The sequence below is a fragment of the Perognathus longimembris genome, chromosome 4 (genome assembly GCF_023159225.1).
Source record: "Perognathus longimembris pacificus isolate PPM17 chromosome 4, ASM2315922v1, whole genome shotgun sequence".
Lineage (NCBI taxonomy): Eukaryota > Metazoa > Chordata > Mammalia > Rodentia > Heteromyidae > Perognathus > Perognathus longimembris.
The window spans coordinates 63,060,907-63,086,510 of NC_063164.1; the positions used below are offsets into that span (position 1 = coordinate 63,060,907).

General features: G+C 40.6%; 2 protein-coding genes across 14 annotated transcripts in view; one reads left to right on the forward strand and one right to left on the reverse strand.

The window, feature by feature from the left end:
• Nucleotides 1–20,927, reverse strand: part of Pkp4 (plakophilin 4) — a 239,319-nt gene extending 218,392 nt beyond the window's left edge. For 4 of the 11 annotated variants that reach the window (XM_048345420.1, XM_048345409.1, XM_048345405.1 and 1 more), the window contains exon 1: nt 20,791–20,926. The gene's annotated coding sequence lies outside the window, so the exon portion shown is untranslated. Of the gene's footprint in view, nt 1–19,675; nt 19,837–20,790 lie in introns of those variants that run through there. The other 7 variants (XM_048345412.1, XM_048345410.1, XM_048345408.1 and 4 more) reach the window with 3 other exon arrangements.
• Nucleotides 20,928–21,109: 182 nt separating this feature from the next.
• Nucleotides 21,110–25,604, forward strand: part of Ccdc148 (coiled-coil domain containing 148) — a 274,276-nt gene continuing 269,781 nt past the window's right edge. For 2 of the 3 annotated variants that reach the window (XM_048345424.1, XM_048345425.1), the window contains exons 1-2: nt 21,110–21,300; nt 21,469–21,606. The gene's annotated coding sequence lies outside the window, so the exon portion shown is untranslated. Of the gene's footprint in view, nt 21,320–21,468; nt 21,607–25,604 lie in introns of all 3 variants that reach the window. The other variant, XM_048345423.1, reaches the window with a different exon arrangement.

Here is a 25,604-nt window from a genome sequence, read left to right on the forward strand (position 1 = left end):
TCCCTGGCTTATCATTTTTATGTATGAAGTATTAGTATAGTTATCAACTATTTGTGTATCACTGAAGAGTTGCTACAGCATAGCTGGTGGCATGAGGCCTTGGCCATATTTTTAATCAGGAAATTGTTGCCAGGCAATTGGACCCTTGCCTAATCCCATTCAATCAACAGGACAGCAGAACTTCAGGAAACATTAAGATTGAAACTTCACTCTTCTTTGCAGGATCTAGGCTCTGCTGTGACTGCCTGAGAATTGGGCCATAAATCTATACTTCAATGGTGCTGGAGCTGATAATTTGGCACTAAAGTGTTGTCCTTTGGAATGGTTTTCTTCCAGTTCTTGGACTGGGTGGGCCTGAATCATCTGTTCTTTTCTTGGGGGGAGGGCAGAGGGTAAAAGGTCCTATACTTCTATCTAGATTAGCTGATGAGCAAGATAGTATGTTAGCCAGGATGAACCATACTGGACCTGCAATTATGAGCAAATGGGACTTCTCCCTGCTGGAGACTTCAGAGGAAGACTACAAAAAGATACGTCTCAGATGTCCCAATGAAGGAGTGAAGAAGTTATTGGTTAAGGGCTGCTCTTGGAAAAGGAGTCCCTCAACACTTCTGATTTGTCCCAACATAGTGGAATAGAAGCTTCTAGTCATTTAATTCTCAGGTGCTTACAAAAGAACCTGTTGGCTTAAGTATCATGAGATATGTCTAGGACACAGAGTTATTTTTCTGCTTTTCCCATCCATTAGTACACAAAAATAATTTAAAATGCTTAGATTAAAAATACAAACTGCAGTATTTACAATTACCATATGCCTACTCTGCACCAAGTTCTTGGCTGGGTACTGAAGATTAAAACATGAATGAAGTCAGTTCTATGAATTCTGAAGTGCAGATAAAGAGGAAAAATACATACAAGAAATAAACACTCTTAATAAACCATTCTTAAAAATAGGACAAGAGATGCTAGGCATTTCAGAGGGAAAGATGAGCTTTTCCAAAACAGGTGTGAAAGTACTTAATGGTTCTACTGGTACAAAGGAAGACTAGCAGCCTGGTCCAGTGGTACACTGCTGTAATCCCAGCACTAACTACAGGCTAACACAATGATTTTGAGTCTTAGGCCAGCTGGGACAGCATATTAAGATCCTGTCCAAAAAACAAAGACAAAAACCACAGGAGGAGGAGGAGGAAGAGGCGAGAAACCCCACCCTGAATGGCAAGAAGAACAAAAAATGCCATACAACTTGCCAATTCACTTTTTTCTTCAACTCTTGTGAGTTAAAGAAAGACTTGGAAAACCTGGAATGTATGGCAAAGGGGGCACTTGCAAGGTCAGACTTGTTTAGTGAAGGCACATAATGATGGATGCCTTAAGAATTGAGCTACAGAGCTGGGAATACAGCCTAGTGGCAAGAGTGCTTGCCTTATATACATGAAGCCCTGGGTTCAATTCCCCAGCACCACATATATAGAAAATGGCCAGAAGGGGCGCTGTGGCTCAAGTGGCAGAGTGCTAGCCTTTAGCAAAAAGAAGCCAGGGACAGTGCTCAGGCCCTGAGTCCAAGGACCAGGACTGGCACCAAAAAAAAAAAAAAAAAAAAAAAAAAATTGAGCTACATTGTTGGCAAACAGATGCTAAGTGTTAGCAGACCAGAGACTATTGTGAGACCTCAGGAATACTGCCAGAATCCCTCTATCTCTATGGTGGAGCAAAAGCTTTAAGCTGCTGGAGATAGGCCAAACTAACCCACTTTTAATCTAGTGCTTCAGGACACTGGTAAAACCATGTGGCTGGTGAGAATCTTTATCCATCTCTAAGCCACCTCACTGAAAGAATAAGCTAAAAATGGCATTCTCACAACTTCAACACCCAACTCCCATACTTTAGTCAAGCCATCAACCTAAGCCTTTCCTCAACAAATACTGTGACGCCATCATGAATGGAGTGAGGAATCTCTCAAGGCCTTGAAAGTAAGGGAGAAAGAACTATGGACCAAGACAGGGGTGGAATGGAGAGGGAGGATTTCACAGTAAAGACTTAACTATGTTAATGGGATATGCGTGGAGCAAGCCAAAGAACAGAATGAATAGAAATCGGAAGGATGGGTTACAAATCACTTAGCATGAATTTTCTTTGAATGTTGCCATCAGCGTGGATGCTTAGGTATGCAAGTTTCATTTTTGCTTAAAATCAGGAGAAAACCTATGAATAGATCTCTGGATTAAATTTAGCATCAGATTTAATTTTTACAGTCAAGAACAATTAAATTGTCTGTTCATGTTTTCTGGATCAAGAGAGCTATTCACCCTGAAATGCGTAACGTTATTCTCATTGTGAATGAAAAGCCTTCAAGTGCTGACAAAAGGATTGTGCTTTATTTCAAATTGTGCACATCACTGCAGTAACAGAGGCTCATTACACATATGAGAGAAGACACACTGGAAGACTCATCTCTTCTAGTTGATTTGACATAAGCAGTAGCATCCAACTTAAATATCAATGAATGCTTATTTGAATATTTCTCCAGTCTTATTCAAAATCAGTATCATCAGTTACAAAATCAGGATAATTTCTTTTTTCTATTGACTGCCATTTATTGAACTAAGCATTATTTCAAAGTAGTCATCATCGAAAAGCAATTTCTTTTTTTAGATACTTCATTAAACTTAACAAAGGCATTAATCACTCTGATGACTGAAAATTTAAACATGCCTAAATTATTCAGTCTCATTACACGTTACCAAATTTTAAAAATACCTGGTCAGCTGCTCTCTAAAAGAAAAAAAATGCATTCTTCCTCAGCATTTTTTTTCTGCTCCAAGAAGCTCATGAAACCAGAAACTACATGAAACAAGAAAGGTAAACAACAAAGTATCTTCAAATTGATCTTATCAGTTCCAATATGTTTACCATCAAATTGAGCTACATAGACAAGAGAAGGCTGTGCACACTCATTATAACCTATACTTTTCCTAAGAGGAAACCCAATCACCTAATATTTTTTTAAGTACTATAAAATGAGGCCACAGGCTATATTGAAATGTTATATTTTAAATGTTAGAAGCTTAAATATTAAAATATATATATTTAAAGCAATTGTTATATCTTAGGGGTTTTTTTTTTTGCTTCAAAGCCAAGTTTATGGAAATTTAAAAACTGGGTATTTGTATGGCTTATAAGGTCAGCATTAAAAGAATACAAGATGACTGATTGTCTTGTAGTTGTGAAGCAAGATACTAAGAACACTAAATGAATTGCTTTTCTTGGGTAGATTTCCTTACTCAGTATACCAAAGTACTACGCATACCAGGTTGCTTTGCATTTTAATTCTGAGCAATTTACTTTTCTTCTTTCATCCCCAGAATCATGGACAATTTAAACTAAGCTTCTTGAGGTCATGTGCTCTGCCTTTTAACTCCCTCACCACAGACTTAAGCATGGGATTGGAGAAGAAAGTAAGAGACTATGGGAAACTCAAAGTTGCTACCTAGATGAAGGAAAATCTTTTTATAAACAGTAATGATATTCCTGGGAACTCCAAATTCTGCTCCAATACTACTATTTTATTTATCTTTTGATCAATATACATTAGTTGTACAAGGGGCTTTCATTGTGGTATTTCCATACATGCATGCAGTGTAGCCCATCAAATTCCCCCCTCTAGGAACATTCTTGAATCTAATAAAGGCTGTCTATGACAAACTCACAAAGAGCATTATATTTATGGTGAAAAGTTAAAGCCACTTCCTCTAAAATCAGGAGCAAGACAAGGTTGTCCGCTCTCTCCCCTCCTCTTCAACATAGTACTAGAATTCCTTCCCAGAGCAATAAGGCAAGAGGAAGACATAAAAAGGATGATCCAAATAGGAAAAGAGGAAGTTAAACTTTCTCTCTTTGCAGATAACATGATCTTGAATCTAAAGAACCCATACACTATTCCCAAGTTACTTGAGCTAATCCCAAAACTTTGGCAAAGTAGCAGGATATAAAATAAATCCTTAAAAATCAATGGCTTTTCTATATGCCAACAACCTGAAAAGCAAGACTGAAATCAGGAAAGCAACTCCTTTTACAACAGCCTCAAAAAAAACATAAAATGCTTAGGAATAACCTTAACCAAAGAAGTGAAAGACCTATGATGAGAACTTTAAAAACCTGAAAAAGGAAATCAAGGAAGAACTTAAGAAATGGAAAAACTGGGCTGGGGATATGGCCTAGTGGCAAGCGTGCCTGCCTCGGATACACGAGGCCCTGGGTTCGATTCCCCAGCACCACATATACAGAAAACGGCCAGAAGCGGCGCTGTGGCTCAAGTGGCAGAGTGCTAGCCTTGAGCGGGAAGAAGCCAGGAACAGTGCTCAGGCCCTGAGTCCAAGGCCCAGGACTGGCCCCCCAAAAAAAAAAGAAATGGAAAAACCTCCCATGCTCCTGGATTGGGAGGATTCACATTATGAAAATGGCAATATTGCCAAAGGCTAGGTACAAATTCAATGTAATGCCCATCACTAGCCCAACACCATTCTTTAGTGAAATAAGAGGAAGCAATCCAAAAATTTATATGAAACAATGAAAGACCTAGGATAGCAAAAACAATCCTAAGGAGCTGGGAATATGGCCTAGTGGCTTGCCTTGTATACATGGAGCCCTAGGTTCAATTCCTCAGCACCACATATATAGAAAAAGGCCCGAAGTGGTGCTGTGGCTCAAGTGGTAGAGTGCTAGCCTTGAGCAAAAAGAAGCCAAGGACAGTGCTCAGGCCCTGAGTTCAAGCCACAGGACTGGCAATAACAAACAAACAAAAAAAGCAATCCTAAGTAGAAAGAACAGTGCTAGAGGAATTTCAATACCAAACTTCAAGCTGTTTACAAAGCTATAGTAATAAAAACAGCTTGGTATTAGCACAAGAACAGGCCTGAGGACCAATGGAACAGAACGGAAGACCCAGAAATGAACCCACAGAACTATGCCTACTTAAGCTTTGATAAAGGAGCTAAAAAAAAAAAAAAAAAAAAAAAACAGAATGGAAGAAAGACAGATTTTTTAACAAATGGTGCTGGCAAAACGGGTTCAACATCTATAACAAACTAGATCCTTTTTTTTTTTTTTTTTTTTTTTTGCCAGTCCTGGGGCTTGGACTCTGGGCCTGAGCACTGTCCCTGGCTTATTTTTGCTCAAGGCTAGCACTCTGCCACTTGAGACACCACAGCACCACTTCTGGCCATTTTCTGTATATGTGGTGCTGGGGAATCGAACCCAGGGCTTCATATATATGAGGCAGGCACTCTTGCCACTAGACCACATCCCCAGCCCCTAAAACTAGATCCTTATATATCACCCTGCACCAAAATCAATTCCAAATGGATCAAAGATCTCAAGGTCAAATCAGATACCGTGAAAACACTACAAGGAGTAGAAGAAACACTTGGGCTCCTTGGCACAGTATGAACTTCCTTAATAAAGGCCCAGAAACTCAACAAATCAAAGAAAGGTTGGACTGCATCTGCACAGCAAAGGACATAGCTAGCAACATAAACAGAAAGCTCACAGATTGGGGGAAGATCTTTACCAGCCATACAACAAAGAAAGATATGAGTTTCCTTAGGCCATCTTCATACATGAACATATTTGTGTATATTCATTCTCCATCATCCCCTTCCCTTCTTCCTTGTGCCCCCAAGTAGTCTCACAATTGCAATCCTAACACCATTTCTAACATAAAAAACTGGACCAGTGTCACTGGACTAACACCAATGATACTGGAAACTTGCTTCTATAAAATTGCTTTTAAGATATTATAACACCAGTGAAATGGAAAACAAATGAGCCAGTCTGTGTTCAATTCCACATCCCTTCCAAACCCCAGAAATCAATAGTTGTTGACCAGAAGTCACTAATTTCACTGGAAACACCAAATGATAAGCCCAATTAAAATTTAAAAAACAAAAACACTTGAGATTTTAAGTGAGAACAAGATCACACATTTGTATACCACATGCTTTCTATAATTCACTAATCAAATATTTACTTCTTATTTTATAATAAGGAATATACACTTAGTCTTTCTTCCTGTCTCCTAGCACAGAGTTTATATAATTCTTGTGACTTTCTGAATGATAGACGTGAAAAAAGAGCACAAAAAGAGCACTGTAGTATTTTTCTCATTGTCTGGTTCATGACATAAAACTTCTGGAATCCTTTGAACTTTCAGCATGTACTTAAGGTCAGGACTGACCTCTGGGATACCAAGTGGGCAACTTGAGTTGGAGCACCTGGTATGAGGGGAAGCCCCAACATCTGATGTCAGAAGGTGACATGAAGCAGTATTTCCTCATCTCACAGTTACAAAACAACTATCTTGTTTCAGAGGACTGAAATATGAAACAAACTTATGGTATGTTTTAATATCCTTTAACAATCACCAACTATGACTTTTAATTTAAATTTCCTCACTTGTAAACTGAACATCGCACACTACCTATTTTACAATGAATGGAAGAGTTGAATATTTATATAAATGCTTTGGAATGCAAAGCTGTGCTGTTTGCTTGATTATTCTAAAAGCATCTATTGTTTCATTATTTTACCTGTATACCACTGCCAATAGAAGATTCTGCAATGTGTGTGGCTACTTAGCACTTCAAACCTGGATAGTATGAATAAAGAACTAAGTTGTTTTTATTTAAATAGGCTGTGAAACCAGTGGTAATAGGAACAACACAACTCTGCAGAAACATAAAATAGCTTCCCAATGTTAAAATGAAAATTTCCAGAAATAAAACGTTATTTCCTTAGCCATAGTTTTCACTCTTCTATATGGGACAGTGAAATACAAAAACTAAGAGGTAACAACTTGGAGAAGCAAAACTCTAGCACAAGCTCATTTGTTGTGCTGTGAGGTCTCCAAGAGAAGGTCAATAAGATATACCAAGTGGCATATTAATGCCTATTAATAAAAGACAAATAAGAGACCACTTTTAGAGAGTACAGTCTCCTTTATTAGGTGTTGACTTTCAACACACTTCCTCTCCCCCTCCCCCTAGTTCTGTGGCTTGAGTCCTGAACTGCACTCACGGCTTTTGCTTTTATTCTGTTTGTGATAGGGTCTAACTAACTTTGTCCAGGCTGTCCTAGAAATCCCTACTTATTCTTTTAAAATGATAGTGAGGTTTGAATCTAGGGCCCTATACTTGGTAGGTAAGTGCTCTAACACTTGAACACTTTCAGCGCTTGGTTTAGAACTAAGTGCTCTTAACACTTGAACACTTCCAGCCCTTGGTTTAGAACTCTCAAACCACTGCCTCTACATCCCAAGAAGCCTCAATTACAGGTGTGCCTGACCATAACTGGCCCATCTCTACTTCAAGGGTGACCTCAAAATGAATGTCACTTGGAACAGAACCCTGCAATCAACAAAATATAATCTATTGAAGGAACTACCCATGAGAAAAGTTAACCAAATAGAACAAAAAAAAAAAAAAAAGCTCAATACAACAACAACAAAACTATAATAGGAAGTTTATAATGAAAAGCCAGTGAACAAGAAAGGACACTTAGAAAAGGCTTGCTGACCAGAACTGGTTTGAGGCCTCACAGAAGAGGAAGGAAGGATTGAGGTCTTTGAGGACTGGAAGATGTGATCTCAGCAGGAAGAGGCAGGAAACTGAGACAATGAGGAAGATTCAGGAAGGAGATTAATCAGAGTTTAATTGTGAAGGGCTTTAAATATGGAGCTTGGATGTGATCCTACCGGGTAAACCATGGGGAGTCACAGAAAGTTAGAGAAAAATGACAACTAAGGTGGTAAAGTATTTAATTATTGATCCACAGCAAGCATCTGGGGCTTCAGGTGATCAGAATATCGCTACATGAGAAAACCACAATGATGGGTGTGGCACGGTTCTATCCTGGGCAAGGCTCAACACAGCCAGTAAACAAAGAAGCAAACGTGTGACTAGTGCTCACTGCAGAGTTGTGTGCAAAACAGACAAGGACAGGAGAAAGGTTTAAACCTAGCATGGTATAGGGTGGAGAGAAGAGCCAGGAAAGCTTGCCTTGGGAGGGATGGAATGAGGTGGTTTTGTTTCCTAGGTTTTTTGTTTCTTTGTTTTAGGTGGGGGTTCTTTTGCCAGTCATGGGTTTAATCTCAAGGCCCAAGCATTTTGCTTAAGGTTAGCACTCTACCATTTGAGCCAGAGTGCCACCTCCGGTTTTTTCTGTTTATGTGGTGCTGAGGAATTGAACCCAGGGCTTCATGCATGCTAGGCAAGCACTCTACCACTGAGCCACACTCCCAGCCCAGATGATTACGTTAGACCTTGAAGAAAAAAAAAAAAAAAGAAAAAAAAAACAAGCGCTTACCAGGCACAGAAAAACATACTAAGAAAGCCTTCAGGAAATATATATCCTGTTGTGAAATTAAAAAGTGCTAAGATTAACTCATACAAACATAGAAAAAGGATCAATTTTTTTTTAAAAAAACATAGTATTTTAAAAGTATATCATAAGCCAGGCACCAGTGGTTCACACCTATAATCCTGGCTACTCTAGAGGCTGAGACATGATAATCAAGGTTCAAAGCCAGCCCAAACAGATAAAAATCCTTGGGACTCTTCAGTTAATCAACAAAAAGCCAGAAATTGAGGCAATAAAGTCCCGTCCAGGAGCAAGAAACTCAAATGGGATAGGCTCTTGAGTTCAAACCCCAGTGTAGTACACATAAGCACACATATGTGCATGCATGCGTACACGTACACACACACACACACACACACACACACACAGTTCTTGTGCGGGGCACCAGTGGCTCATGCTGATAATTCTAGCTACTCAAAAGGCTGAGATCTGCGGATCACCATTCAGAGACAGCCCAGGCAAAAAAAAAAAAAGTCCAGGGGGCTTATCTCCAATAGACTAGCCCCCCCCCCCAAAAAAAAGGTGGAAGTATACTGTGGCTCAAGTGGATGAGCTGAAACCTTGGGCAAAAACAGCCCAGGAGCAGAGCACAAGTGGTTCACGTATGTAATACTAGCTACTCAGGAGGCAAAGATCTGAGGATTGCAGTTCAGGGCCCCACTACTGAGCCTCTCCCGGTGAAAAAAAATCAGCTCAGGGACAGGTTCCAGGCCCTGAGTTCAAGCCCCAGGACACCCACAAAAAAGTTATTATATAGCTGTTGTTTTAGAATTGCTTTAGGATTGCTTGTGGAAATGGAGCAAACACTTATCTTGAGTATAATTTTAGGAGACTCAATAATGACACTAAAAATATTAGAATCAACATAAACAATGCATAGCAAAGTTATTTTTTGTTTTATTTCCTGCTGGACCTGAAGCTAGAGCTCTGGGGTCTAGGTATTGTCCTTGAGCTTCTTTTGCTCAAGGCTAGTGCCCTACCACTTGAGCCACAGCACCACTTCCAGTTGTTTCTGAGTAGTTTATTGGAGATAAGTCTCACTGACTTTTCTGACCAGGCCTGCTTTAAACAGTAATCCTCAGATCTCAGTCTCCTGAGTAGCTAGAATTATAGGTGTGAGCTACTATAGCTACCAGCTTACAAAAAAGTTTAAAACCAATTAAAGAATTTAATGTTAGTTAAAACTAAGGAAACACACAACTTTGACATTCAAGGTTAAAAAAAATATCAAAAGCTAATCAATCCACCAACCATGAAGATTTTATTTGGGCCAGATATTATTTCAAACCTCTTCTCTGGCAGAAAGTACACATAAAAACCACACAAAACAAGATGTGTGGGCATGTGAGACACAGGACAACAGGCAATGAGACAATGAAGGTCCAACAAGGAAGGACCTTAGTGGTGCTGGAAACATTTTGGTGTCTTGACTCAGTCAACGTCAATATCCTATTTGTGGCATTACACTATAGTTTACCAAAATTTAGCATAAAGGGAAACTGGGTGAAGAGTAAGAGGCTCTCTGAATTATATCTTACAACTGCATGTAAATAAATAATCTTCTTACAGTAAAAGAAGATCTTAATTTAGGCAGGTATGATGATGCAAGTCTGTAATTCTAACACTTGGAAATGGAGGAAGGAGGATTGTAAATTCAAGATCTAGTGAGATTACCCAGGAGAAATGACCACTAAACTATATAAGAACATTCCTAACTAAATTATTAAACCAAACAAAGGTATAGTGTACTCACTATATTAGAACAAGATATGATCTTTCCCAAATTATTTCCTCATTCTTTGGAAGTACTGCTGTTTGAACTCAGAGCCTTGTGCTTGAAAAATGTGTACTTTACCACCTGAGCCACATCTCCAGCCTTATCTGCTTTTTCTTATTTCAGATTTGGTCTTGTCATTTTTGTCTTATCTCCTGGAACTGCAATGCTTCTTACTCCAAGGAGCGGAGTGACAGACATGAGCCACTGTATTGGCAAATTTCTTGTCTTGAAGTATCTAATATCAATGATAAGCATATTTTAATACCTAGTCCTTCAAAAGTCATTATTTACTTTAAATTACATTTACCCTGAAAATCTAAATACTAAAACTAAATATTACAAACTCACAAAAGGCAAAGATATAGAAAGTTTATTTAATATTACACTTTCAAAGCATGGCCCAGCTGGTCTTAGTGCTTAATGGCTGTCTAGTCAGTTTTAGAAAGAGTATTATGTAAAGGGATCTCAGTATGGCTAAAATTCAGATAATTAAGATTACAATGAATATGCATCTGTTTAAAATTTTAAATTAATGTCCTTAGTAGCACATTTGATAGGTGTTAGTAAGGCAATTTTTTTTCTAAACAAAAATTTAGGTTTTTCCATGGAAACATGTATGATTCGGGTCAGACTACTACACAAACACAATTAACAAAAGGGCAGAGGATGAGTGTTAGAGAGATTATTTGAATTGTAAGTGAAGCTGTTGCAAAACATCTTTTTATTCAAAATTCATTCATTTATTCTAGAAACACTAGAGTTCAAGATTAAGTGATATGGAAAAACTGAAATCTCTGCTGCTGAGGGGCTCAGGCAAGAAGAATCACTTTCCCATGGATGCAACATATTCATAGTGTAAGTATCATAAGGATAATGGACTTGTGGATTAATATTGCATCTATGGAGAATTGTAATCAATATTTGAGCAATGTTTTGGAAGACGGACACTTGCTAATATGCTACAGATTTCAAACTAACATTAATTTTTCATCTGCTTATAGTTTGTTAGATATTTAACATCTCCACTGTTTATCACGGGTCTCAAAGTAATAGTAGTTCTTGTGTAAGTCCAGTTGTATTTTCTGATTCCTATTTCAGTGCCATTTTTTTCCTTTTTTTGTCTAGTGGGGAGAATGGGGTTTAAACTCAGTGCCTGATGCTTTGGCTGATGGGCTAGCACTCTACCAACTGAGCCACACCTCCAACCCCTCAGTGCCTTCTTTAAACGGACTTTGCTTCTTATTGGGTCACTAACAAACTAACAATAAGTAGAAAATTCCCTTCAGTGTGTTAGTTTGAGAGTCAAGGTAAGATTAAATGAGATCATTTATTCTAGCCAATGTCACAAGAGATTTTCAAAACATTCTTCTGTCTATTCATAACAATGGAAGGGAATATTTTCCATTAATTTAGACTCAAAAAGACACATAAATTACATGGAAACAAAAGAAAAACACAATAACCCAAAGTACTGCTATAAGAAAATGAAAACAAGAACTTACCAAAATGGCAAGTCTTCAGGAATACATTATAGTTTCTGACAAATAATGTGTCTTCATTGTGATTATTCTACATGGGTTATTTGTTTAAATGTTTCAAGAGATATAACCAAATAATCAAGTTCATGTCTAAAACTTGTTTTGAAATCACTATTACCACTGGTAGGCAACAACTTTTCACATGCAGATCTTTTAAGAAGAAAGCCAACTGGCTGTGCTGAACACATCTCTCTAGATTCGAATAATTAACCAAGCAACAAACACCTAAGCAAGTAGAAGTTAAAACCTAATTATCTTGCAGCTAATTATTAACACATATAGAACAATTTTTACATGTTTACATGCCAAAGTTTCGAAGACAATCTTCTCCTGTTCATGTCTTATCTTTCCTAACTAGACTGTAAAATGCATCATGGATTCTGTAAAGGCAGAAATTCCATTACCAAATCCAACACAGATTATAGCACTCCCAGAGGAAGGTCATCTTTTTTGCCTGTGAGGCCTTGCAAACAGTCTGGTATACAGCAGCGGACTAATGAATGTTGGGGGAAAGAACCTAAAATGAATCATCCTGAAATAGTGATATCTTTTGGAAAAAGTAATATCCAAACCTGAACACCAATACCTCACATACAGGAGGGCTCCAACAAATATCTTAACAGCACATTTAATTGTGTTTAGGAATGAGAACTGCCCCTAATGACTGAGCCACTTGGGAATAGAGCAGATAACAGTAGAGATGTTCAGATGTGAGGGAATCTCACAGGCTGGGAGACCTTGCAGAGACATAATTAGGAAGTGTACAGGCTGTAAGAGAAGATGTCAACCTGTAGACAAAACAGTATGGCAACCACAAGGCACATGTGTCTACTGAGCATCAAAATGTGGCTAGTCTAGGCTGAGGTATGTTGTTAAAAATAAATGTAAAATAATACATTATTGTTTTTTATATTGATGACGTGTCAAAATATTTTGATACATTGGGCCAAATAAAATATTAGCACACTCACTTAAAAAAAAAAAAAAGAATCGCCTCTAACTCAAATTCTTACTTTCTACTCAAATTAGGGTTCAAGTGTTAAACAACCAACCTGAATATTTTAAGCTAGTGTTTTCCAAGGATATGGAGGGGTGTCTTTTCATGCCCTGCATAGTGATTTCCCTCTTGCCCCATTTTGGATAGGAGATGTAGGAGAAACTTTCTTCATTAATTTTTCAAACTACTGTTTTTGCTCTTACGAAACACAAGTCCAAGTAAAAGGCTCATTCTGCCAAAATCTACCACCACAATTTCTCAAAGTTGGGGGATTTACTTATAAAACTTGAGTTGAATGAAAAAACTGATGAGTATATATAATAAGATAGAGATCAGTGAGTGCCTAAGAAAATATTTATAGAAAATGTATTTTGTGGTTGTTTCAGTCCCTTCAGGAGTAATCAAACCATTTGAGCAAATGTTAAGTAAGGCCTTCTCATTTTAACAAGTCCCCTATAACCGTTGCCCTAAATTACCCTGAGTTTCCATCAAACCTCTGGAAAATTTAGTTTTAGGGGGGGTGAAGGCTTCAGTAGACCCACAGGACTGGCTGTTAACAAATGAATCCCAGTGGGATGGAATTGGGGAGGGGAAGAAACCAACTGTGCTGTGTGTGGCCTGTGTTAGAGCTTGTTGCTCAGCTTCTGCTGGTTGCTGCCTTGGGAAGCCCCCAAGGTCCTCTAGAATACTTTACACAGCACTACCACCAGCAGATATAGAGTCCTTGATTCAGCCAGATCACAGGTTTGTGTGGCCTGCACACTTACATTTTCAGCTTCCAGGAGCTGAGAATTTTCAAGCATACAACTTCAATTTCCTCCCCTTATCCCAGAGGGTAAACTGTAATAAGTTCTTGAGGAAATGGTGTGTTCTTGCTAAGGAACAAATGTAACCGAAAAAAAAAATGCCTCATTTTCTGAGTGTGAAATATTAAGTACTAGATTGATGCTAGAGAGCATCTAGATGGACTTACTCCTTTAATAAATAAATAAGAAAACAAAAGCTCAGGAGTCTCTGTCTCTGACTGGGACACACTTGCCTAGCACCAAAGCCTGGGCTAGAACAAGTGCCCTTTTATATTCATTAAACCATAGTTTGTTGTTTTATCTCTATTACCTTCCAAATCTCCTTCCTAGTTTTTCCCCTTTGGTAGTCTCAGGCAATTTTTCCTTCTTGGTATTTTGTTTCTAAAGGTGATTAATTTCAGAAAGAAAAAGGGAGTATTAAATGATCAACACTTACTATGACTTTCTTCATGGGTACTAGCAAATAAATATATTGTCTAAAATGACTACTACCCAGTATTATAAGTGCAAAAAAAGTCTTCCTATTTAGAAAGTATGTTTTACATTTTGCATGTGTTTCTCTTCTGTTCCTGCAGCATAATACTATGTCTCTACCTTTTAAACATAACAGCATATTAAGGCATTTGCCCAAATCTACAACTTTTTGGTTAGAGATATTTAATACCTCCTTAATGCCTAACACAAAAGGCTACTTTATTAAAAAGTATGTCTAATTATTTTTGCTGGATTCTCTTCCTCACAATCTCTTGTAAACTATTAAGACCATAATTTTTCAATATTTTTCCTTGCAATATCCAGCTTAAATCTATAACCATTTTGAATAAGCCTGCAACAACTTGTCCAAATATAATAGATGCTTCAGAAAGTGTCATAAATCTGGCATTGATATAATAATAAAAATGAATTACATGCCTTAAGTGCTGGCCCTGAGCAGGCCCTGCTATAAGTACTTTTACATGTATTGGCTCATTTAATCCTCATCATATGAGGTGGGGACTTTCATCCCATTATACAGATGAACAAAATGAGAATCAGACAGATTGGCTAGAGTTGCCAGACCTGAACCCTATCTGCTAACCATAACACAGCACTGCCTTTTTCATGTCATGTTCAGTGTCAACATGAAATTCTAAAGCTTTCCTGATCTCAACTATCACAGTTCACTTTGAAGTGAGATGGGGTTAGAAAGCAAGACTTCAAGAACATTATAAACACCCTTCATTTCTGAAATGCTACTGTTGAAAAACAAAACTGAAGTTACTTACCATAAATGTTTAAAAGGTTCAAAAATCTCAAATGAGAAAGCCAACTTCCTGGGGCTGGGGATATAGCCTAGTGGCAAGAGTGCCTGCCTCGGATACACGAGGCCCTAGGTTCGATTCCCCAGCACCACATATACAGAAAACGGCCAGAAGCGGCGCTGTGGCTCAAGTGGCAGAGTGCTAGCCTTGAGCAGGAAGAAGCCAGGGACAGTGCTCTGGCCCTGAGTCCAAGGCCCAGGACTGGCCAAAAAAAAAACAAAACAGAGAAAGAAAGAAAGCCAACTTCCTGTTGCTATGACTTCTACTATGAAGGGGAATGAGGACTTGTGGGTGTGGGTGTGGGTGTGCTGGTCCTGGAGCTTGAATTAAAGGCCTGGGAGCTGTCACATTTTCACTCATGACTGGCAGTTGACCATTTGAGCCACAGAGCCACTTCCGCCTTTTTCTGAGTAGTTTCCTGGAGAAACTGAGTAGTCTCACTGCCTTTCCTGCCTGGGCTGCATCCAACCCCAATCCTCAGATCTCAACTTCCTAAGTAGCTAGGATTACAGGTGAGATTCTCAGATCTCAGCTTCCTAAGTAGCTAAGAATTGCAGGTATGATACTGAGATCTCAGCCTCCTAAAATAGCTAGGATTGCAGGGGTGAGCCACCAGTGCTCAGCATGCTTATGACTTGTGTTTGTGCTGGTACTAGGAGCTATCCTTTCACTTTTGCACTCAAGGCTGGCATTCTACCACTTGAGCCACAGCTCCACATTTGGCTCTTTAGTGATTACTTGGAGATAAAAATCTTGGGGATTTTTCTGCCTTAGTAGGTAGGATTACAATTACTATAATGATCTCCCATGCCTGGTTGCTTAGGACACTATGAAACAGCAACAACAAACAACTGAGGACTTGAGAAATGTGGAGCTGAAAGGTAATTTAGAGAAATGTAATCTGCTCCCTGGGTTCTTTTAAAAGGAGGATGCTATCATCCAAACATTGAATGATTCGTCAAGGTAAAATGGTTGAACAACAAATCTTCTCATTTTGGGCTTAAGATGCTTTTCAGCTCTCTCAGTTTACAACTTAAGAAAATATTTATGATTTACAGCTCCAGTAGCACTTCATCCCTTATCTAACTTTACACAGAATGTCATTATTTTAATGACAAAACTCACTCCAATTCTAAATCTGATCTGCAACACTAAGCACCAGCATCTAGCTCTACTTTGGGCAAGTGACATGGGCCCCTCCCGGCAGACAAGTTGTGTTGCAGATGGCAATGTGGAGGAATCCAGATTAGAATTGTACAGGATTCACACCTGGTTATTAGCAATCGCTAGATTCAAATTCAATAGAGGCTAAAAGCCAATCACTGGTTCCCCAGGCAATTCTTTCCCTTCATTGTGCATTCTGAACTTTGTGTATACGTACCTATACATATACATATTCATATATGTATGTATAATATGTGTCTTCCTACAGGGACTGGCACCCATCAAATCACCAGGAATTATCCAGTTTATGAAAATACTTATGTGACACAACTACTAATTCAGATACCTCCACATATTTTATAGCACTAAAATTTTACTGTTCAATCCTTAATGAGGTCATAATAAACTATGTTATCAAGACTTTGAATAAGATCATCAGTGATATAGTCAGCATTTATAGGTATATTAAATGTAAACCTAAGTTATAAAACAAAAAAATAAAATTATGCCAATGTCATTAAACGTAGAAGCTGTTCTAAGTTTATTGAGATGTACTGTCATGTAATATGCTTAATTAACTAAAGATAACATAGCCCCCAAACATTACAATAGTTCCAATGAATTTTTTAAAAGGCAACTTGAGCCTGCTGAATGTTGTGAAGCCAGCAAGCACATAAACTGTTGCTCTTGGCAAATTGAGTGTGTTCCCTTCACCCCGGGGCGGGGGGGGGGGGGGGAAACCTGCTATTTCTACAGTACTAAAATGACCTGCTGAAGGCTAACACCACCGCAAGGCAGTATATGAAGTCTGATATCCATGTGTCTTCAAGTTTTAATTCTTCTTTCCTTCTTTGAAGCTAGCTTCAAAGTCTGGCTATGAAATAGTTATTGCATTCTGCAAGCATGCCTAGTCCACTGGTGTTGTACTTCATATCTTTGTTCCCCCCTTCAGTACAGAAAGGGTGCTATTGAACCATTTAACCCATGGATAAAGTAATTATCCCCCAGTACACGGAAGGTGTAATGACAATTTCCCATTGTGACATGTAATTCCACAGACATTTATGCCCTGGAAAATCCTACAATCTCTACTTCATCTCTAAAAATGAAGGTATGCTGTCCACTTTAAAGTTGAGCAAGGTAATGAGTTACCTCTTCATTAAAAATAGAAACAGAGCTAGGTGCCAGTGGCTCAAGCCTGTAATCCTAGCTACTTAGGAGGCTGAGATGTGAAGATTGTGGTTCTAAGCCAGCCAGGGCAGAAAAGTCTGAAAGTGGCCCTGTGGCTCAAGTGGTAGAGCACTAGACTTGGAGCATAAAGAGGCTCAGAGACAGTGCCTAGGACCTGAGTTCAAGACCCAAGGCCGACCCCCCCCCCCCAAAAAAAAGAAGCACCACCAAAATATGAGTTCTCAATATAGCTCAGATTTCAAAGTAGTCAGGTAAGGAACATCAACTGACAGATGGTTGGCATCAAGCAGTGTATGAAAATCTATTTAAATAGAACTCTGGCTAACAGTAAGGAAATTACTGTTTATAAACTGGCAATAACTGGATATTTTTAAATGAATTTAAGTGAACTTAGAATTCTTAAATTTAAATTTACATTGCCAATCTGTATAAACCAGAAAGAAAAATGCAATTGTGATTCAGTAGAGACTTCATTCAAATACTCAAGGTCATACAATTACTAAAGTTTTAAGTAAACTAAATTTGGTAGGGTTTTTTTTTAAGTTGATATTATGTCAGGATGATTCATGGAATTAGTCTGACTTATTCCACTGGTAAGCACAGTAATAATGTATAAAAATTTTCTTTCTGGCGGACTACCAGCTGCTTTTTTTTTCTTCCTTTATACTGTATGCTTCCTATCTCCCTCCCCAAAACAGTATAGATAAGAATTAAGACACTTAATACTTTTCTCCAATTGAGACTCTTTACTATACGACACAAGACACCAATGCAGCACTTAAACCTTACATAATGGTAGATTAAGAGAGAATGCATTTGGCCAAAAGAGTTTAGCTTATTTCCTCCTGTGAAAGACTACCAGTTGCAAAGCCTCCTCTATTCAAACATCACTGAGAAACTGAATGGGTTTCTAATCCAAAGCCTGCCTCTACTTGAAGCAGGTGAAGCTATTTGCACAACTAACCATGTATCATTGTAATTTGTTTTTGAACAGAGCTTTCAACTTCCAACACAGCAGAGAAACTAAATTTGCCTTCTATTTGGGGGAGAGGGGGCTTCTGCTAGGGATAGAACTCGGGGCAGGGTATCACACAGGCTGCAAAATCCCAATTCCTTCTGCCTAGCTTTTTACTTTGTAATCTTGATATGAAACCAAATAAACAGGAGTTAAACTCTGATGTAATATGATATTGTTACATAATAAAAGTTTCCTGTTGGCATTTACAAACACCCCCCAAAATCCTCCACAGCAGTTACTGTACACAAATTAAACCTCTAAATTAGAAGGTTCACTGATTATGGACATACTTGAACAACAATGTAGCAACCAAAGACACAACCCTTCATTTTCTTTTCCTTGGATCCTTAACTAAATGGCTCTCACTGTATATACTTTTCAATGCTCTTGATCCACACAAAGTAGGGGTTTAAAGACAACTGATTGGCTAGACAACTGCCTTAGTTTACTGAGTCTGATACAAAATAACAAGTGCAGAGAGGTTTTTATTATAATAAAGGTATCCTTCAAAGCAAACTGTCAAAGCATACATTGTATGCTTTTCAACATCCAGAAACGCTTAGCTCAGGCATTGTTATTTGCATGTTGCCATTTTCCATAACTGTTACATTGGCACACCAGACATGAAAATACCTGTATGCAATACCGTAGTACATTCGAAAACAGACGCGCTTTCCCCTTAAAAAAAAAAAAAACTAAGCTCAATCTGTCAAAAATTGCTTTTCTGTATTAAGACAATAAGATTCGACAAAAGATGAGTTCTAACCATTGATTTTATATACAAATATTTATCAATCTATAAAAGTTACAGGGCTGTTATTTTTAAGTCAAAGTCAGTAGCAAAAGAAAAAGAACTAAGACCTGCACTAATAAATTATATCTTGAAATATATGATTGCAGTGTCCCCGTTGATTCCAATGGTAACTGACACGCCCCGAATTTAACTGTACCAGACAGTTCTATCTGTCCCATCGCTGACCAAACACTGCTTCTCTGTTTCTATTCATTATGTATTATACGAGGTCTAAACACAGCCTCACACGATGAGGGGGAAAAATTACAGTTCTTTTAACAACAAAGTAATGCACTCAAAAATCTCTCTTGCAGTACATTCCGGCCCATAAGCATTAACAGACTTTATTTTTGATAGATAAAATATGTTATCTGTGAGCTCATTACTCTTACGAACCCTCAGCTGTTTCTTGCAGATTTTCAGAAAACCCTAGTTTAAAAAATAAGCGCTTTGCAAACCAAACTTGCAAAGAGTCTATGCAATGATCAATAACCTTGCTTACACTGCAGTCAGCCCCAAATTCAGACTTGGAGACCAATACGGGGGGGAAAAAAACCAAAAAACCAACAACCACGAAAGCCAAGGTGGAGCCCAAAGAAACTAGCGCGCTCCGGCCCCTCGGCCGCCCTCTCTGCCGCATGTAGAGGAGCGATGGGAGAGTGGAGTCAGGCTCACCAGCTTAGCTCGGAAGATGCTCCGGTGACCTCTGTCTGCGCAGCCGAGAGCTGGGCCAGGAAGGCGCTAGTGCAGCCTCGTCGGGCCGTGCGGACTCTGCCCCTGGTGCATTCCTCGCATTCCTGCACAATCTGTCGCCAGCCTGGGAGCTGGCAGCCTACGTCCCTACACACACACACACACCGCCACACACACACCTGACTCTAGCTGCGCCCCGAGCGGCCACGGCCGCCGCACCTCCACAGCCCGCGCTTGAGGTCGGTCGCACTCAGCCAAATCCCGGCCCCACCGCTCTCCCGCTTCACCTCTCCGGCTCCGGGAGAGGCAGAGAGGACCGGGCAGCCCCAGCGGGCGGACAGGGACACCCGTTTTGCCAAGGGGTGCTGCTGCAGCTTCCCTCAACTCCTGGCAGGGAGACGAGGAAGCGGCGGCGCAGGAGGGCAGCGGGGAGGCCCGGGCTGGAGAAGCGGGAGGGGTGGAGCGTGACTATTCGCTGCGAGGAGAGGGGCGCGCTGGACCCGCAGGAGTGAGGGGCGCGGGGCGGGGGGGGGGGGGGGGCGGGGAGACAAACGCAGGAGCGAGCCGCCAGCAGGGCGTGGGAGGAAGAGGAGTCCGAGGGCCAGGATGCAGGTTCTGGGGCTTGGGAAGAGCAGACGAGACAGCTCCCGGGACTGAGGAAGGCGGGTGCCCCAGGGTGCTGGGGGCGCGAGGCGGCGTGCCAGGAGGGCGGGAGTGGGGACGCCGGCCGGCAGGGGTCCGGGCAGGATAGCTCCGCACCGCGCTCAAGTTCGGGGTCCGGGGTGGAGAGGGAGGGTGGTCGGGATCGAGAAGCCCGGCGTGGCTGGGGAGGGGTCCTGCGCGGCGCGGAGCAGAGACCCGCGAAGAGTCGTCGCCGGTAGAAGAGCAAATGGAGGGTGAAACTTGTGCGCCTGCCGGGGGGAGGGGAGCGGGAGGCGAGTGCGGGCACGAACACGAGGCGGGGTGGGGAAGCGAGGCGGCCGCGAGGCCGGGGGACCGAGTAACGGAGGGGGAGAGGCAGCGCCCATAGGAAGCGGGGGCGAGGGGCCCGGGGGGCGCGGGACTCCTCGCGCCCCGAAGCGAGCCCGCATACTTACTTTCCACGTTAAGCAGCGGCCGTCGTCGCTCCAGAGATCGGGGACATCCGCGCCGAGGGATCGCCGCTGCGGCACCCGAAAAAATTAAAAAAGTGCCGCGGCCAAGCTGCTACCCACCCCTCCCTCCCCCACCCGCCCCCTCCCCCGGAGAGGCTCTCCCACCACCCCGGTGGCGGCGGTGGCCGACAAACCACTCTACCCCGTGCCCATGGTGCCGCCTCCGCGGCCGGCGTCAGTGAGGACTCAGCCCCGGAGCCCCCTCTACTGCCCAGAGGCCGCCGCCACCGCCCGCCCAGCCGCCAGCCCGCCAGCCCGGCCAGCCCCAGGCTCCCGGGAACGTCAGCACGCTGCCGTCTCCGGACAAGCTTTCCTCCAGCCCCATTGGTCGGAGGGAGAGACCTGGCCCTCCCTATTGGCCCGGCCCTCATATTGAACGTGCCAATAGGAACCGCGGTCTCAGGTCGCCATAGAGACCGATGCTGTTAAGCCGAGTGAGAGGGCCTGAAGAAGGTGGGAGTTGAAGGCGAAGGTGCCTCTGGCCTTGGGCGCTTGGAGAGGGGTGGGGGACTAGAAGTACTGGGGAATTCCTTAACGCTGGCTTTGAAATCTAATGTAGGCTTTGCTTTTTTTTTTCTTATTGTCATCCAACTGTGCACGGTTTGTCCCTGGCGTTAAAAGCTAGAGCAACCGAACCCTTAGACTTACCCTTGACAGTGAGAGCCTGCGAGGGGGCATTCACTTTTCCTGCCTCTGGGAAGGGAAAGCCCTAAGGCTTTGCCCTTTGACCCTTGACATCTTGTGCAGCTTCTTCTCCAGGTGAGTTTGCACCTCCACCTTTAAATCACTGGTTTTGCCTGAGGCCATTGAACCACTTGAGTTGTACTTGTTCTTCCCACCCACTCCCCCTTCCCAGTGGAGGATCTTGGCCTACATTTGGGGGTCATTAACGTTACCAAGAGACTCAAAGAGTATTTTCTTTGCGTGTTATTTTGTATGGAAACAGGCTGATGGATTGATGATAGATGCCAAAGAATCAACACATAATATAGCATGTACTTTCCTTCCCAAACCATACCTCTCTTATCTCCCCCATTGGCGAGTATTTATTAAATGATTCTGTATATGGATTCTCGCTATGAACTTAACAGGTGCGTACTCCTCTTCTTTTTTTTTTTTTTTTTTTTTTGCCAGTCCTGGGCCTTGAACTCAGGGCTAGCACTCTGCCACTTGAGCCACAGCGCCACTTCTAGCCGTTTCCTATGTATGTGGTGCTGAGGAATTGAGCCCAGGGCTTCAGGTATGTGAGTCAAGCACTCTTGCCACTAGGCCATATCCCCAGCACATGCTCTCCCCATTACATGCTCTTTTAAGAAGTTACATCTAAAGAAGGATACAAGTGACAGCCTATCCTTCATTGCCTTCTATTTGTTTTCATGAGGGAACAATTGATTACAGCTGATACTTTTCTGGCTACTTTCCAATTAAATTGTTGCTAAACTTGATAAAGAAATGGACTGAAGCATGAGTCAGCAATCAAAAAAATCTTGAGCTTTAATAATGTGTGCTATACTTTCATTTAAATTCAGTTAGTGATAGTTTGTCAATACTACTTATTTTTTATCAACAATTTTCCTATTTACATACTACCTTTTTAAATGGGGCTTCATGAATTTACTAATCTTTGAAACATTAACTGCTCCATCATAGAGCCACTGGTAATCTTCTCTTTCTTCTTTAGGTGATTTTTGCTATTTTTTAAATAACCACTTTAAAAAAGGAAACAAGCAAACTGTTTATCTTACTACCCCTCAAATTAGAGAAACCATATTATACTGTGTGAAAAAGCTTATAGGATTTTAGAAATTAAAAATAATTTGTTCAGGGAAACATTAATGTATGCACATGCTACCTATGTGATGTACTATGATCTGAATTTTAAGTTGGATGACACGCTTTGCTCTTGGTTTTTATCTCACTTCAAGGATTACAAAACATAAACTAAGTAATCTTAATACAGTACCATGCTTGGAAAATTTTTACCCCTCAATTTGCAGTAAAATCCAAGAACATTTGGTAATCCTGTGTGGAATTGGTCTGTGGAACAAAACAGAAATACTGCATGTAAATGTATTCTCTCAATATTTTCCAAGTAAAGGACCAGCAACAAGAGCTAGGCAATGATATCTCCTGTCTTTTCATCATACAACTAAACAGCTTTGACTTATGCCTTTCTTTGATGTGTGTTTGTTTTGTTGGTGTGTGTGTGTATGTGTGTGTGCAAGTGTTTGTTGGCATATGGGTATGTGTGTGCATGCTTAAACTCAGAGCCTGGGCACTGTCTCTCAGCTTTAACACTCAAGGCTAGCATTCTGCCACTTGAGTCACAAGTTCCACTTCTGGCTTTTTGCTCATTGGAGATAAGAATCTCATGTACTTTCCAGATAGACTGAACTCAAACCAGGTCTCAGCCTCCTAAGGAGCTAGGATCACAAGCCTGATCCATCAGCACCCAGATGTTTATAGGAGAATCGAAAAAAAATACAATACATTTTTAATAAGACATTGTGGTGCACTGTCAAAATAACAGTAGTTTAGGTTTTATAATTTTCAATTATACTACTGCATGGATGAAAAGTCTGTCAGAAAGAAAACCTGGACATTTCCCTTTTTCCTTTCTTGGGCTACCATGGAAAGAACAACCAAAAATCTAGCTGTTTTTTCTACTATAGTGACCTTTCAATTTTGTATTTTTCTAAGAGTATGCGTTGATTAGTATTTTGTTGTTGTGTGCTTCATATTTATAATGTCACATGTCATTTTGCCTAGCTTTCATGTCAGTAATTAAAATGTTACTAAAAATCCAAAACGAATGTCTCCTAAAATCAGTTGTCACTCAATTTTTCTTGTCATATTAAGTGGAAAGGTTTCTTTTGAACTTGCTTTGCATACTAAGCCTCATCAAGTAAGGCTGAGGAATCACTTCATTCCACTAAATATTAATTTATCATCAGGAGGACAATTATCTAGAGCACTTACCTGGGATATTATACAGAGTACTTCCCCCAAATCTTCTCCATATCTGCACTTCCAAATTCCCACTGTTCTTGAGCTCCCTCAGATTCTACAAAGGATCTTACTTTGTGCTTCACTGAGGGGAATCCAGCATGAGGCTCCTCAGTTTAACTTTTGTAAACCTCTGTCTTAATTATCATGCATGTTCACATCCTTCAGCCCCTGGGGAGAGCCAGGGCTTCACTCTTAAGCTCATACTCCAGTTTGCTACAGAACATGAGAAATCCTCTCTCCACTGTGATCTTTTCTGTATGGATTATAATTCTTCTCTTATCTTGTAGATCCTCTCTGAAGAGTTTTCCTAAGCCTTCATATCTAGCCTTTTATGAAACCGCTTCCCATTTATCCTGCCTTCATCTCCATCTACTGCCCTTCCCTTTCACCAAGAAACAACACAGAGGATTTCTTGAGGCATTTATTTTGTCACCCCTGCTGGTTTGCCCTTTGAACACTACTCTAATGATTCTGAAAATTGTGCTATTTCTTCTCAAAATCCAAGTTCATTTTACCAATTAACTTTTTCATACAAAAATACCTTTTGCTTTGGAGAAGCAATGCCCCAATTCCAGGTTTCTAGGGGAGAATAGAAACCTTACCTAGCTAGAGGACCCATAGAAATGCAAATGCCCTACTTGAATTGAGAAAGCTTTAAACAAGCTAGCATTAGCTAGCATCGTTCTACATGCTGAGATGTTGTGGTGCAGAGAGACCCTTGGCAGGTGAAAGTGCTTGGGACAAAGTTGAAAAGATCCAACAGATTGGGTGACACCACCTCAAGTAAACAGCAGAAACCATTGAACTTTTCAATTACCAGCTCTGAAAGAAGTCAACTTGATCTTTTCAAAGATTAGGAACACTTGTAACTTTCCAACATTTATTGTTTTTATTGTAACTCATAATGGTTAGTGATAAGTTCTTTGTAAAGTCAGAAAACAAGCCTTAGGGGAAAGCAGGAAAATTGTCTCACAGTTACTACTTCTACGGAAGTGGTGGAAAAAAAGAAGACAAAAAAAAAAAATCCACTTGGTGTAAATCAACTGCACAACTCTTGAGGGGAGAGGGAAAGGGAGAGGGGAGGTGGGAGGGAAATGAGGGAGGAGGTAACAAGTTGAACAAGAAATGTACTCACTGCCTTACATATGAATCTGTAATCCCTCTGTACCACACCTTGACAATAAAGAGAAAATATTAAACAATAAATAAATAAATACCTGCAAAACTACCCTGAGGATGATAGTTATCTTTTAAATAGGAATGTTAAAATAGCCCCTCAGCAAATGAGGAAAGGAGCTATGGAGTACAAGGCCTGGCAGGGCAGGTAGGTTTTAAAAGGTTAGTTCAGTTTAGAGGGCTTTGGGATTGCCTGGGCAGCTCTTTTCTGAATATGTAGATCTATAGCCCCTCCCATCTTAAAGACCTAGCCCAGTTTCCAAGCCCCTTGACTCTGTCAAAGCTGATTTCTACCCCAAAGTATTTATTTCACTTGTCACTCTACCTCCTAGGGTAGTTGTGTATCAGTCCTGTTCCCTAGGAGAAGAATTGGATACTTGACACTACCGTGACTCTCTTCTTGTAGGAAAAGCTAATAGTCTTTTTGTGTTTGTTTTTTTGGTGGTTTTCCTTTCTCCTTTTCATTTTAGTCCTTGGAAGAATTTGACTTCAACCATGAAACAAACGGAGTCAGTAATGTTGGGAGGTAATTAGGAAAAGATGACAGTAGACATTCAGTGTGGAAAAATGAG